The sequence below is a fragment of the Olea europaea genome, chromosome 10 (genome assembly GCF_002742605.1).
Source record: "Olea europaea var. sylvestris chromosome 10, O_europaea_v1, whole genome shotgun sequence".
In the NCBI taxonomy this organism is placed as follows: domain Eukaryota; kingdom Viridiplantae; phylum Streptophyta; class Magnoliopsida; order Lamiales; family Oleaceae; genus Olea; species Olea europaea.
In genome coordinates this window covers 15,850,745-15,863,670 of record NC_036246.1, presented here as the reverse complement: position 1 = coordinate 15,863,670, position 12,926 = coordinate 15,850,745, and positions in this window count along the sequence as shown.

Here is a 12,926-nt window from a genome sequence, read left to right as displayed (position 1 = left end):
GATTATTTTATTCTCAAAAGTCGGGATCTGTTTTAATAGGATATGTAATGCAGGTTACTATCTGACTCACACAAAGTCAAATCACAAACATGTTATGTATTTATAGGTGGAGGAACGGCTATATCATGGAAATCTGTGAAGCAATTTTTGACAGCTACATCCTTAAATCATTCTGAAATTATTACAATCCATGAAGTAGACCGAGAATGTGTATGACTGAGAAACATGACCCATCATATCCAAACATCATGCGGGTTAACTTCAATAAAGGATAGTCCAACAATTATGTATTCAGATAATGCAGCTTGTATTATACAACTCAGAGGAGACTATATCAAAAGTAATAGGACTAAGCATATTTCTTCAAAATTCTTTCATACATACAAGTTTCAAAAGAATGACGACATCGATGTTCAACAAATTCGCTCAAGTGACAATGTGGTCGATTTATTCACAAAAGCACTGTTAGCATCTACATTCAAGAAATTAATTCATGAGATTGGAATGCGTTGACTCAAAGATTTTCAATTATCAACATTAGAGGAGTTGCTGTACTCTTTTTCTTTCTCGTAGGCTTTATTCCACTGGATTTTCCTAACAAAATTTTAATGAGGCAACACTTATTTTATTCCAAAATAACTGTACTTTTTTACCTTTGTTTTAATTTTTTTCCTATTGAGTTTTTATCAAATAAGGTTTTAACTGGTAGATAATTTGTAAATGTGTCATTTAAGGGAGAGTGTTGTAAAAGATAAGTTTATTAAGGTTTAGAGGTGAATGACAATTATACTCCTGCAACCGTAGAAATTATTACTGTTGTATATTTTGATTCTGCCTTATAAATACAGGACTTTGGTTCTTAATAAAATACACACAAGTCTATTGACTCCACTCTGTTATCTTCTCTTTTATAACAATAGGGACTATTTTCGTCCGTCATTATTATATATTTATCCACTATCCTTTTTTTTTTCTCAAGTATTCATTACACTTTTACTAATTAATAATTATTTGAACACACCAAACTTCAGGTAAGGTCACACTTTACTCGCTGTAATTTAATTTACGCTTCATTTCTTATTGAACTTTATAAAGGTGCATTCCATTACTCACTAGGCAATTCCTGTTGTTAACCATTGCCTATGTAGATAACAAAATACATATGCCTTGTTTGGTGGCCTTCAATTTTAAAAAATTATGTTTTGAATAGTATTTTTTTTTAAGAATTTGTGATTAAAAAGTACGGAAAAGTTTGAAATTACATGAACAATAATTTATTATATGAATATGTAGTTGAAAATGAGTATGAGAAATAAATTAAGTTAAAGTAAAAGATTCAAACAGGGGTAAATCTTTCCAACACAAAAATGAAATGCCAGGTCATTAACTCCCAAACAAGCCTCGATTATTTCAATTCAAATCGTGAATCGAGAATCCAAGCTACCAAAATTGAAAGCCCAAATCCTCTTTGAACCCTAATCCTCAAATCCATTTTGCCACACAATCGAAGGACCGCAAAGCTTGTTGTAACCGTACACATGGAGAGACCACATGGAGTTAATTCTAAAACATTTGTCAATTTTTATTTTTATTATTTTTTCGGTGTTTTGTGGCCATGTGAATTGGAGTACCCAAAATGGAAATAAATGGGTAGAAAGTTCAAGCAAAATGTTCTTCTAAAGTTCTGCGTTTATGTTTTTGTTGATAGAAAACTTTTGCAACTTCTGGTTTGAAAGTTTTTTGAATACCTTTGAAATTTATGTGTAAAGAATTTTTTTTATAAATTGGAAATTATCACTGCGAAGAAGTTGAAGATTGCAAAGAAATTATGACCGCAAAGAAATTGGAGATTGGAACTTCTTTGAATGCCATTATCCATGTCATTTGTTAGGGGAATTGCATCCGATAAACTAAAAAGAAGTCATCTGGATCATGGTTTATCTCGATAGGATTGGTTTGAAGAGGACTTAGAACTGATTACAGTGCAACGAAGTTGTTGTAGTGTGAGCATAGTGGGTATTGGAGTTCTAATTTGAAGTGGTTTAGGAAAAATCAACTTATGTACCGGGACAATTTATTGCTGCTTTTTCGCTAGATCTTTGCCATTTGGACGCTCGAGCATCACCATTGAATTTCTCAACAGAGAATTGTTGCTTGCTTCTCACTTCCTTGTCGCTTGACGCCGATGCTTTCCGACTTTTCACATTTTAATGTGTTTTAGACTTCTATTCATTTACAACTTAGTTTCTAGAGTTATATATATATATATAAACGGCATGTATTGTCGAGAACAAAAGAATATACGACATCTTGAGAGCTTTAGATCTTAGTTGAAAATATTGAGATCTTGTAAACACAATTACTATTGATCATAGTGAATTCTTCTTCTCTACCCGTAGTTTTTTCTGTCTTGGGTTTTCACGTAAAATCTTTGTGTTCTTGTTTTGCTTCACTTTATTTCATTATTATCATAACCTTCCGATCAATTCACAATAGGAGCTGTTGACGAACGAGTTAGTACACTTTATTCATTTTTTCAAAACTTTGATATTGATCGAAATTGTGACTAATCATTCGATGTGGTTTATGCAAAAGGGTAAAATGGTGGCTGATAAAGAGAAGGGTGCTTAGTCAACCCAAGATCCTATGGAAGAACAATCTTTCCAATTCATGCTAACCACCATCATCTCGCGAAGAGCGGTCAAGATGTTTGCAAAAGGGTAAAATGATAGTTGCTTTTCTATGTATGATTTTTGATAAGCTGGTATATTTTGAATTCAGTTTTGCTCATATCTGTAGTGCTGGAAATTATGTTCACTTCAGTTTGGGTATCTATGCTTTTGCGATACTGGTATGTTAATGATCTAGCTTATGTTCAAATCATTTTTCTGAATTCTCATTTCCATTTTAGTTTTGCTCATATCTATAGCACTAGAATTTTGCTCATATCTGTAGCATTGATTTTCTGATTTTTTCTGAAATTATGTGCCTGGTTAATCTACTGGAAGTTGAACTTCAAACAACTCGGGTAAGCAATCATAGTGCGAGCTTTCTTCCAACACAGAGTGAGTGAATCACAGAACAACAAATTACTATCTAAGCATCGAACTGCCAATTAAATCCTAGAATAAAGAAAAAAGAAAAAAAAAAGAACATAGCCAGGATAATCATCTTGTACTGAAAAGCAATTGGTATTTCAAAGTTTACAAATGGGGATGCTGAAAGCGTTCTTATAATTATCTGGACACCTAATGAATCCCCAAAACCAGCAGAAACCAGTACTGGTGTCCTACAAAACTAGCAGAAATCATCATCTAAATAAATTCCCAAAACCAGCTGCAAAACCAGCAGAAATCACCATCTACACTCCACTTTAAGGTTCATGCTGCCCTCAGAAATTTTACAGAATGTTTCAATGTGCTGCTGTCCAACAAATCTCCTAGCATCTGCTCTTGCTGATCTTGATCTGGAAGGCTCATCTGAAGGCGACGATTTGGCATTTCGCTGGCAGAGTGCATGATTCTGTTTCATTTGGAGAGACGATTTCATTGCATTCGGATAAGGAGCTCACGCTTTCATTTTTAGTTTGGCTAAGGCGTATTTGGGAGTTACGAGTAATGACATGGCATTTCATTTCTGCATTGGAGAGATTCAACTGGCCACATGTATATTCCATTATCCACGTGGGGACAATGGTTAATAAAAAAGTTTGCCCCTCGAGTAATGGAGTGCAACTTCATAAAGTTCAGTGAGTAATAGGGTGTAAATTAAAGTACAATGAGCAAAACATGATTTAGCCTAAGTTTGGTGTAACAGTTAACTTCATTTTAACATTGGGTAAATTTACTCGAATAGACAAGCATGTAACTAAATAAAATATGTTATTCTAAACCCGTCCACTAATATTTATTATTATTAGATGTTTTTAGATCTTTTATATTCTTTTATAATTTACGTTAATATTCAATATATTTGTAGACAAACTATAATGGGAAGACGAAAGATGCAAACCATGGAGAAAAATCATAGTCGTGGTAACTGTTTCTGTTGGAAAGTAACATATTGATTATTTTCAGATGTTGGATAACGCTATATGATGTTTAAATGAATGAATTTTTATGCATAATTTTATGTTAAACTTTGTAGATATATGATATTTAAACTGATGAATTACACAAGGATAATATTAGAATGTAATGTAGATTAATATACTACTTTTTTTAAAATTTTAATAGGGATAGCTTTGTAGTAGGATAGATATATAAGAATTGTGGATAAAAATAGCGACTTCAAAAAAGTAATGTATAATTTAATGTGTCATCCATTAAGTGCTAAATTGGAGTAATGGGCTTTAATTTACCAGGCCAAACTCAATTAGTTGTAATAAAACCATGATCTTTGAGAATACCATATTCATCTTTAATCTAAGCCCTTGTTTGAGTTCCATTTTTTCATAAGAATGAATTTTGGAATAGTGTATTGATTGGAAATATGTGGTTAATAAATAAGGAAAAATTTTGAATTTACGTGTAATATTACTTTATTGAAAAATGTGTCGTTGAAATGATATCAAAGTACTATTTAAGAATATATTTTTCCCCAAAGAAAGGGGCTCAGACAGGGGCCTTAACAAACCCAAATGCTTACCCTAACCCTTACCCTTCCCATGGTAATAGCAGTGAATAAGATAAAATTCGGGTTTTGTAGAAAAGATCTTGACCATATTTTTATTCAAAAAACCAAATGGCAGTACATGTAAGGACATGTATGAGTTCCATTTTTAACTAAGAATGCATTTTTAGAATACTAAATTGATGAAGAATGTGTAATAAAAAAATAAAGAAAATTTTTGGGTTTGAGCATTGAAATAACGAAGTTCAACCTAACTAACACCTAGAAAGGGTTGAATATGTGTTTTATACAAAATTTAAATTTACTAGTTAATAAAAGCAACAAGTCACAATTATTAATTAATCCAGATGAATTCGCATGCAATATTATCCTAAGTTAAGTTATTGCAGTTCGGAGAAAACTCTTCGTGGAAAAAAACTCCGGGCTCCTGGCTATAAACAAATTGACTTACAGTAGGTCCATACTTGAGTAACTTTAATACTATTTGACCTCGTGATTGTAATAATCAAGGAGCTCCTAAATTGCATACCCTTGTACCAGCTCCTATCTTTTGGAATCGTCTATTTCATGTGGATTATCAAGATCGAACTCATTCTCCACCAATCGAAACTCTGATCACCTTTCTCAATTTTCAGAACTCTAATAAATTACATGGAAGTATGGGTTTTGGTGTTTTGATTATATGTGTTTGGTGTTTGGTTGAATTAAAAGAATTTATGGATTGGTGTAGGATCTTGAAAGAAAGTTATCTCATATAGAAACATGTTTAACCAACCTTTTTCATGAAGTGAGGCTTGGAAATTTATAGTATAGAGGTATTGGGTTAGTATAAGATAGATAAAACTCTTAAAAATTGCGAACTAGGGTTTTTCGGATAATATCACAGCTTGAACCCTAGGCAAGTGATAGGTGGGCGATAGCTTCACTGTTTTGAGGACTTGAGCTCTTGGCGGCAAGTTAACATAATTATGGCAACTTTTCTCCTTGTTTCGTATTCAAACCCAAGGACTCCTAGTTGGTCTGTATTAACCTACCAATTGACTCTTTGACTTTTAAAACTCTTTTATAACTACAATTTTACTTAAAGATTGCCAGGAACTTTAAAACTTAACAAACTAACCCTTTGATATTCTGTGATAAAACTAAACATTACACGTCAAAGTATATAAAACTAATCTGCCCACAACCCAATTGACTCAACTATAGCTTGGTTTCCTTATCAAAGTTCCCTGAAATCAACAACTCAATGCCAAGTGTAAAAGCGTGTGAAAAAGTTAAGAAAATGAAAAGATAATCAATAAGCTCATAATCATGCTAACTAAATTAGGATGTAATATAAATGTAAATCAATAACACCAAACTAACATCGATATCACAAAGCTTCAAAACTTAATCTAACTAAGCAGAATATCATATACATCTCAAAATAGTACACGCCATGAATATATCCTAGAGAATATTTCAATATTTTAAAATGCGTTCTCAAAAGCTACTACATATTTTGTCTTTTCATCACAAATGACAAGGGGACGCCTAACAACTAATCAACATCCTTTCTATTTGTCACCTTATCAGACTCATCTCTGAAGGCCGCCAGTCGTATCTTGAATTGGAGAAAACTCTATTGTGTGATGCTCAGTAGTGGATCTCAATTGCGTAATATCGGACATCATACGAGCCTGCTGCTCGATCATTACAAACATCTGTCCTATGAGAGGCACCAAAGGGTTAATGAGAACAGAAGTAGATGGAGGAATAGGATCAATGGAGGGTGATGAAATAGGAGCAAGGGTAGAAGATGATGGAATATCATGGTGGAAGTAGGAATATAAGAACAAGATAAATGTGGATATCAGAAGGATCAACAAAAAGTACATCAGCAATAGGATCAGTTGGTATAGTTGGATCAACTGGCACAACTGAATCAAAAGGAGTATAGATGAAGGAACTGTTGATTATCACAAACAAATCGCTTTTAATCCTAAAAAATTGAATTTGAGTATTGATAGTAATTATTGAAATCAAGGCACAAGAATTGAGATAAAAAAATCATGTTCATGGATAAACATTATTGGAGGTTGACGATCAACAAGCAAATTGGAGATTGATGAACATGGAAATGGAAATCGAGTCTTTGTGTCAAAGATCTCATTAGAAGAAGAGATTGAAGACTTAGCTATAGATGCGTTCTTGAACTCAAATGTAAAGGTAAAACATTTCAATATTTCGCATCGATTATAGCTTAAACAATTTTTATGCACAAGACGCTTTCACGACAAACAATACTTGCATAAAAATTATTTTCAAAAGATAAGTATCTCGACTTTCAAGATTAAGTATTTACAAAAGTACTTATCTATACAAAATAAATAAGAAAATCCTTCAAGTACCTACATGAAAATTTCATCACGAAGAAAAAAGTCCGAAAGGGCATGTTGCTGCCCATCTAGACATTCGAATGGCTTGTAACGGTCAAATTTTTAACCTTTTTCAAATGGCCAGCTTTGCCCATCTGGACCTCAAGCGGACGTTCGGATCCTGTTTCCGAATTGATAAATTTTTTACCGTTTGAAACCTATCAGTACCCCTCTTTCTACCTCGTTTACAACAACAATTCTTGAGCATAAAGTGAGTCATTTATTGATATTTTCTACCTTAGTTTTCAATCCTTAAAAGATTAAATCATTTAATTTTTGAAAATTTTTTAAGTGATCAAAAACTTGCAAAAATCATATATCTTAATTAAAGTTTTTAACCAATACTTGAGTTATACTCTTTGCAATCTATTAAAGTGTTGTACCTAATTCTTTCAGTGTTGTACCTAATTCTTTCTTGATACTTAATTGAGTTTATATCATTTATTAAGAGATAAGCTTTCACTTGTAATTTTTCATTTTTTTTATTGTGGATCGTATTGAGGTTCCGAAAAGCTTAACATTGTAAAAAGATCAATACTCCTTGATTGTAAGTCACTGGAAGCATTATAAAGGTTGGATTGTACCATAAGTCAATCAATAGTAGTAGAAAAGGCCTTACTTGTGACGGAGAACTTGGTAACGGGGGACGTAAATCATTGATTGAATCGAATCTCCATAACATATCGTTTGCACCTTCTTTTCCCTTTCTCTTGTTATTCTCGTGTTATCTTGTTTGTTATTATCTTAGTTGTTAATTGGTTAAATTTGCATTTATTTTTGAAAAAGTTTTAGATAACTAATTCACTCCCTTTTCGATTAGTCGTTCTTTTGCTTTCAATTGGTATTAGAGCTTAGTACTTACTTTAAAAGGATTTTACAATCTTGAGTAATGGCTAACCAAGTTTTTCAAACTCTCGAGAGACACTCTACAAATCGACCTCCTTTCTTTGATGGCACACACTGTCATTATTAGAAGGCTAAAATAATGATATATGTATAATCTATTAATTATAATATTTGGAAAATTATTGAATATAGTCCATATGTTCCTACCAAGACTATTAAAATAGATGGTAAACCGGACCAAACTATACCAAAATCTAGGGAGGAATATAATGAAGAAGACAAGAGAAAATTATCTTTAAATGCCAAAGCTAAAAATTTACTCTATTGTGCACTAGATAGTAATGAATTTAATTGAATAAGCACATGTGAGTCAGCATATGACATTTGGCATTCACTTGAAGTCACTCATGTTGGCACAAGTAAGGTTAAGGAGATCAAAATAAATTTGTTAGTTAAAGAATTTGAAAATTTCTTCATGAAACAAGATGAGCCTATTTTTTATATGATTACATGTTTCACCGATATTTTAAATGGTCTTAAAGGTTTTGATGGCAAATTTATTAACGGTAAACTTGTTTGCAAAATGCTCAAGTCTTTATCGGAGGAATGGAGCCCATTGAAGATGTTGATCGAGAACAAGAAAATTGAAGAAAGGAGCTCTATGACACATTAATGACCTATGAGCTAAATAATGCCGAAGTTAAGGAGAAAACAAGAAAGAGCAAGGAGGAATCAAAAGGGCCTCCCAAGCAACAAATTGATTTAAAATTGAAAATTGAAGAAGGGAAGTCAAAAGAAAATATGAGTGATGAAGAGCTCGATGACTTGGTTCTTCTCGTCAAGAAATGAAGAGGTTTTTGTAATAATCAAAGATTTCAAAAAAAATGAGGAAAATGGAGAAGAAAGAAGCAAAAAAGATTATTTTGCTGTGATTATGATAAGCTAGGTCACAAGAGAATCGAGTGTCCAAAAAAAAAAAGAAAAATTTCAAGAAAAAGACACTCCAAGCTACATGGGATGATAGCAACGATAAAAAACAAAATGGGAACGATAGTCAAGATGAGATGGAAAATATGTGCTTCATGGCAATTGAAGGCGAGGAACCAAAGAAAACTAAAAGTAAATGGTTCTTGGATAGCGATTGTTCAAAGCAAATGATCGGAGATCTATCCTTGCTATCAGACTTCAAAGAAAAGAATGGAGGATATATAAACTTCAGAGACAACGCCAAAGGTAATATTATCGATATTGGAAACATAGGTAATCACTTATCCCCTCAATTGAAAATGCTTTACTAGTTGATAACCTTAAACATAATTTACCAAGTATTAGTCAATTATGTGATAAAGGTTATAAAATGAAATTCGATTTTTACAAATACCTCATTAAGGATGCTACACTAAAAGATGTGATTTTCATAGAAAGCCAAACTAAAGATGTTTATATCATGAACATAGAATTTTAAAATAATGAAAATTATTTACTTAGCGTGAAAGAAGAATCATGGCTATGGCATAGAAGACGACGACATGTTAACATAGATCTTCTTTCAAAAATCTCCAAAAAATTGTTTTGTAAAAGGATTACCGAATTTTAATTGAAAAAGATAAAATTTGTGATGCATGTCAATTTGGAAAACAAGTGAAAATTTTCTTCAAGCAAAAACTCTATGCTTCAACTGCAAAACCATTACAACTTCTCCACATGGATCTTTTGGATCTTCTAGGTTGGCTAGTTTAGGCGGTAAACATTATGCCTTTGTTATAGTCAATGATTTTTCAAGGTTTACCTAGATTATATTTTTAAGTTTGAAAAAGGAAGCCTTAAGAGTTTTTAAATATTTTTGTAAAAAAGTTGAAAATAAAAAAGGTTATTCTCTTAGAACTATTAGAAGTGACCATGGTGGCGAATTTGACAATGTAGGTTTTGATGATTTTTGTAATAAACATGAATATGAACATAATTTTTTGACTCTTAGAACTCAATAAAATGTAGTAGAAAGGAAGAATTGTACATTGCAAGAAATGACTCGGATCATGTTAAATGAAAACAATTTACCAAAATACAATTGGGCCAAGGCCCTTAACACCACTTACTACATCGTTAATAGAGTTTTAGTAAACAAAAATAAAATTAAAGGGGGTGTATTTAATTGAGACTTTTAATGACTTTTTGGGATTTAAAAAGTTAATAGGTATTCAATTGAGACTTTTTGAGATTTTCTAAAAGTCACGGTATATTTAATTAAAACTTTTACAGATTTTTAAAAAGTCTCTAAAAGTTACGGTGTATTCAATTAAAACTTTTTAAAAGTCTATAAATTTTGGGGATATAAATTTTAATGACTTTTATAAAAGTCTCTTGAGTATTAACTTTTAAGCAGAAAGTACTCATATAATATCTTAAAATTTGTCTATCATTAATCACGAGATTTTAGGAGACTTTCAAAAAAAAAAAAAAAAAAAACCTTTTTTTCCAATCTTTCTTTCCTTTAATCTTCTATGGACATGTTAAAATTTATATATTTTTTTCTATTTATTATATTCCATTTATTTTTCTCTCTCTCTCTCTTATTATTTATCTCTATTTTCTATGAAAAATTAAATTGGATTCTTATAACAATTTTTTTTTCTTTTTTCATTCATTTTTTGTGAAAAATATTATTTTTTATTAAATTATAAAATTTTAAATGAAAAAATTATATATATGTAAAATTTTGATTATTAATTATTTAATTAAGGTCTTAAATTTTTATTTTTTCATTTTTTTTATTATATGGAAAGAAGAAGGGGAAGGAAAAGGGGAATTATGGGAACTAACACCTCTTATATGAGAATTTCATACAAAATTCATGTGAATTCTATTTCAAATGAAAGTCTTCAAAAGTTTTTTGAATTTTACAAAAGTCTATAAAAATTTGAAAATGAAAATTCATAGAAGTCTACGAAAAACTTCCACTAATTCCATACAAAACTTTAAAAGATCTACTAAATCCACAAAAGTCATCACTTTAAAAAAGTCCATCAAAGTTTTCAAAAGTCTCGATTGAATACACCCCCCTAAAACTCCTTATGAACTTTGAAAAAATAGAATTTCAAATATTGGTTATTTCAAAGTTTTTGGATGTAAATGTTTCATTTTGAATACAAAAGATAATTTGGGAAAATTCGACTCAAAATCCGATGTAGAAAATTTTCTAGGTATTCATCGACTAGCAAAGTATATAGAGTTTTTAACAAACGAACTCTAGTCGTTGAAAAATCTATGCATGTTACTTTTGATGAAACTAACTCGTTTGATATAGAGAAAGGTAGTGACGATATGGGTTTGGAACTCCGTTTGAACAAATAAAGATCCAAGACCAAAACAAGGAGGTACCAATTGAAGAATAAAAGGAAGAATCGAATGAAGAAAAATAAATTGAAGCACAAAGTGATCCTCCCTTACCAAAATAATGGAGGTTTACTCCATCTCATCCTAAGGAACCTATCATAGATGACCCATCAAAAGGTTTCATTACTAGAACCTCTTATAAAAATCATCTCGGTAGTTTTGCATTTATTTCTCAAATCGAACCTAAAAATTTCAAAGAAGCCGAATTTGATGAGTTTTGGATTCTAGCGATGCAAAAATCATTTTGAAAGAAATTATGTTTGGGACTTAGTCGCTAGACCAAACCATCAAACCGTTATTGGTACTAAATGGATTTTTAGAAACAATAGAGACGAAAGTCTAATAATTATGCGTAACAAGGCTAGATTACTAGCCCAAGGTTACAATAAAGAAGAAGGCATCGATTTTGAAGAAACTTTTGCACCCGTAGTTAGACTAGAATCCATTCGCATGCTTCTTTCATTTGCATGTTATAAATGTTTTACACTTTATAAAATGGACGTAAAAAGTGCATTTTTGAATGGATTTATTCAAGAAGTTTTTGTTGAGCAACATCTCGATTTTAAAGATTACAAGTATCTGGATCATAATTCTAAATTTAGAAAAGCTCTTTACAATTTGAAACAAACTCCAAGAGCTTGGTACGAACGTTTGAGCAAATTTATTATTTCAAATGATTTTTTGATTGGAAAAGCGGATACTACACTTTTCATAAAAGCTCATAAGGAGGATATGCTTATTGTCCAAATTTATGTTGATGAGATTATTTTTAGTGCTACAAATATTCATCTTTGTAAAGAATTTTCAAGTCGTATGAGTAAAGAATTTGAAATGAGTATGATGGGAGAACTGAAATTCTTCCTTAATATTCAAATTAAACAAATGAAAGACGATATTTTCATAAATCACAATAAGTACATATTAGATATACTTAAAAGATTTGATATGCATGACCTTAAGCCTATGAACAGACCCATGAGCATGTCTCTAAAGCTCGACAAAGATGAGAATGGTACATCGATTGACATCATGAAATATCGAGGTATGATCGAATCCCTTCTTTATTTAACTGCTAGTAGACCTGATATTATGTTTAGTGTATGTTTATGTGCTAGATTTCAATCTAATCCTAAGGAATCACATTTACGTGCTGTAAAAAGAATTTTTCGATATCTTAATGGAACTAGAATCTTAGAACTTTGGTATCCAAAAGGCACTCACATTGACTTGATTAGTTATTCGGATGCCGATTGGGTCAGATATAATGTTGAACATAAGAGCACTAGTGAAATTGTCACTTTTCTAGGCTTTACACTTGTGTCTTAGTCTAGTAAGAAACAAAACTTCGTTGCACTTTCCACTGCAGAGGAAGAATACATTTTGGTCGCAAGTTATTGTGCACAAACACTTTGGATGAAACAAACTCTTTATGATTATCAATTATCTTATGATCGTGTGACTATATTATGTGATAACATTAGTGCCATTAACTTGTCTAAGAATCTCGTCTTGCGTTCATGAACTAAGTATATTGAAATTCGACACCACTTTCTTCGTGATCATGTACAAAAAGGAGATATCGTGTGAGAATTTTTAAAAATTGAGGACCAATTAGCCAATATCTTCACCAAACCTCTA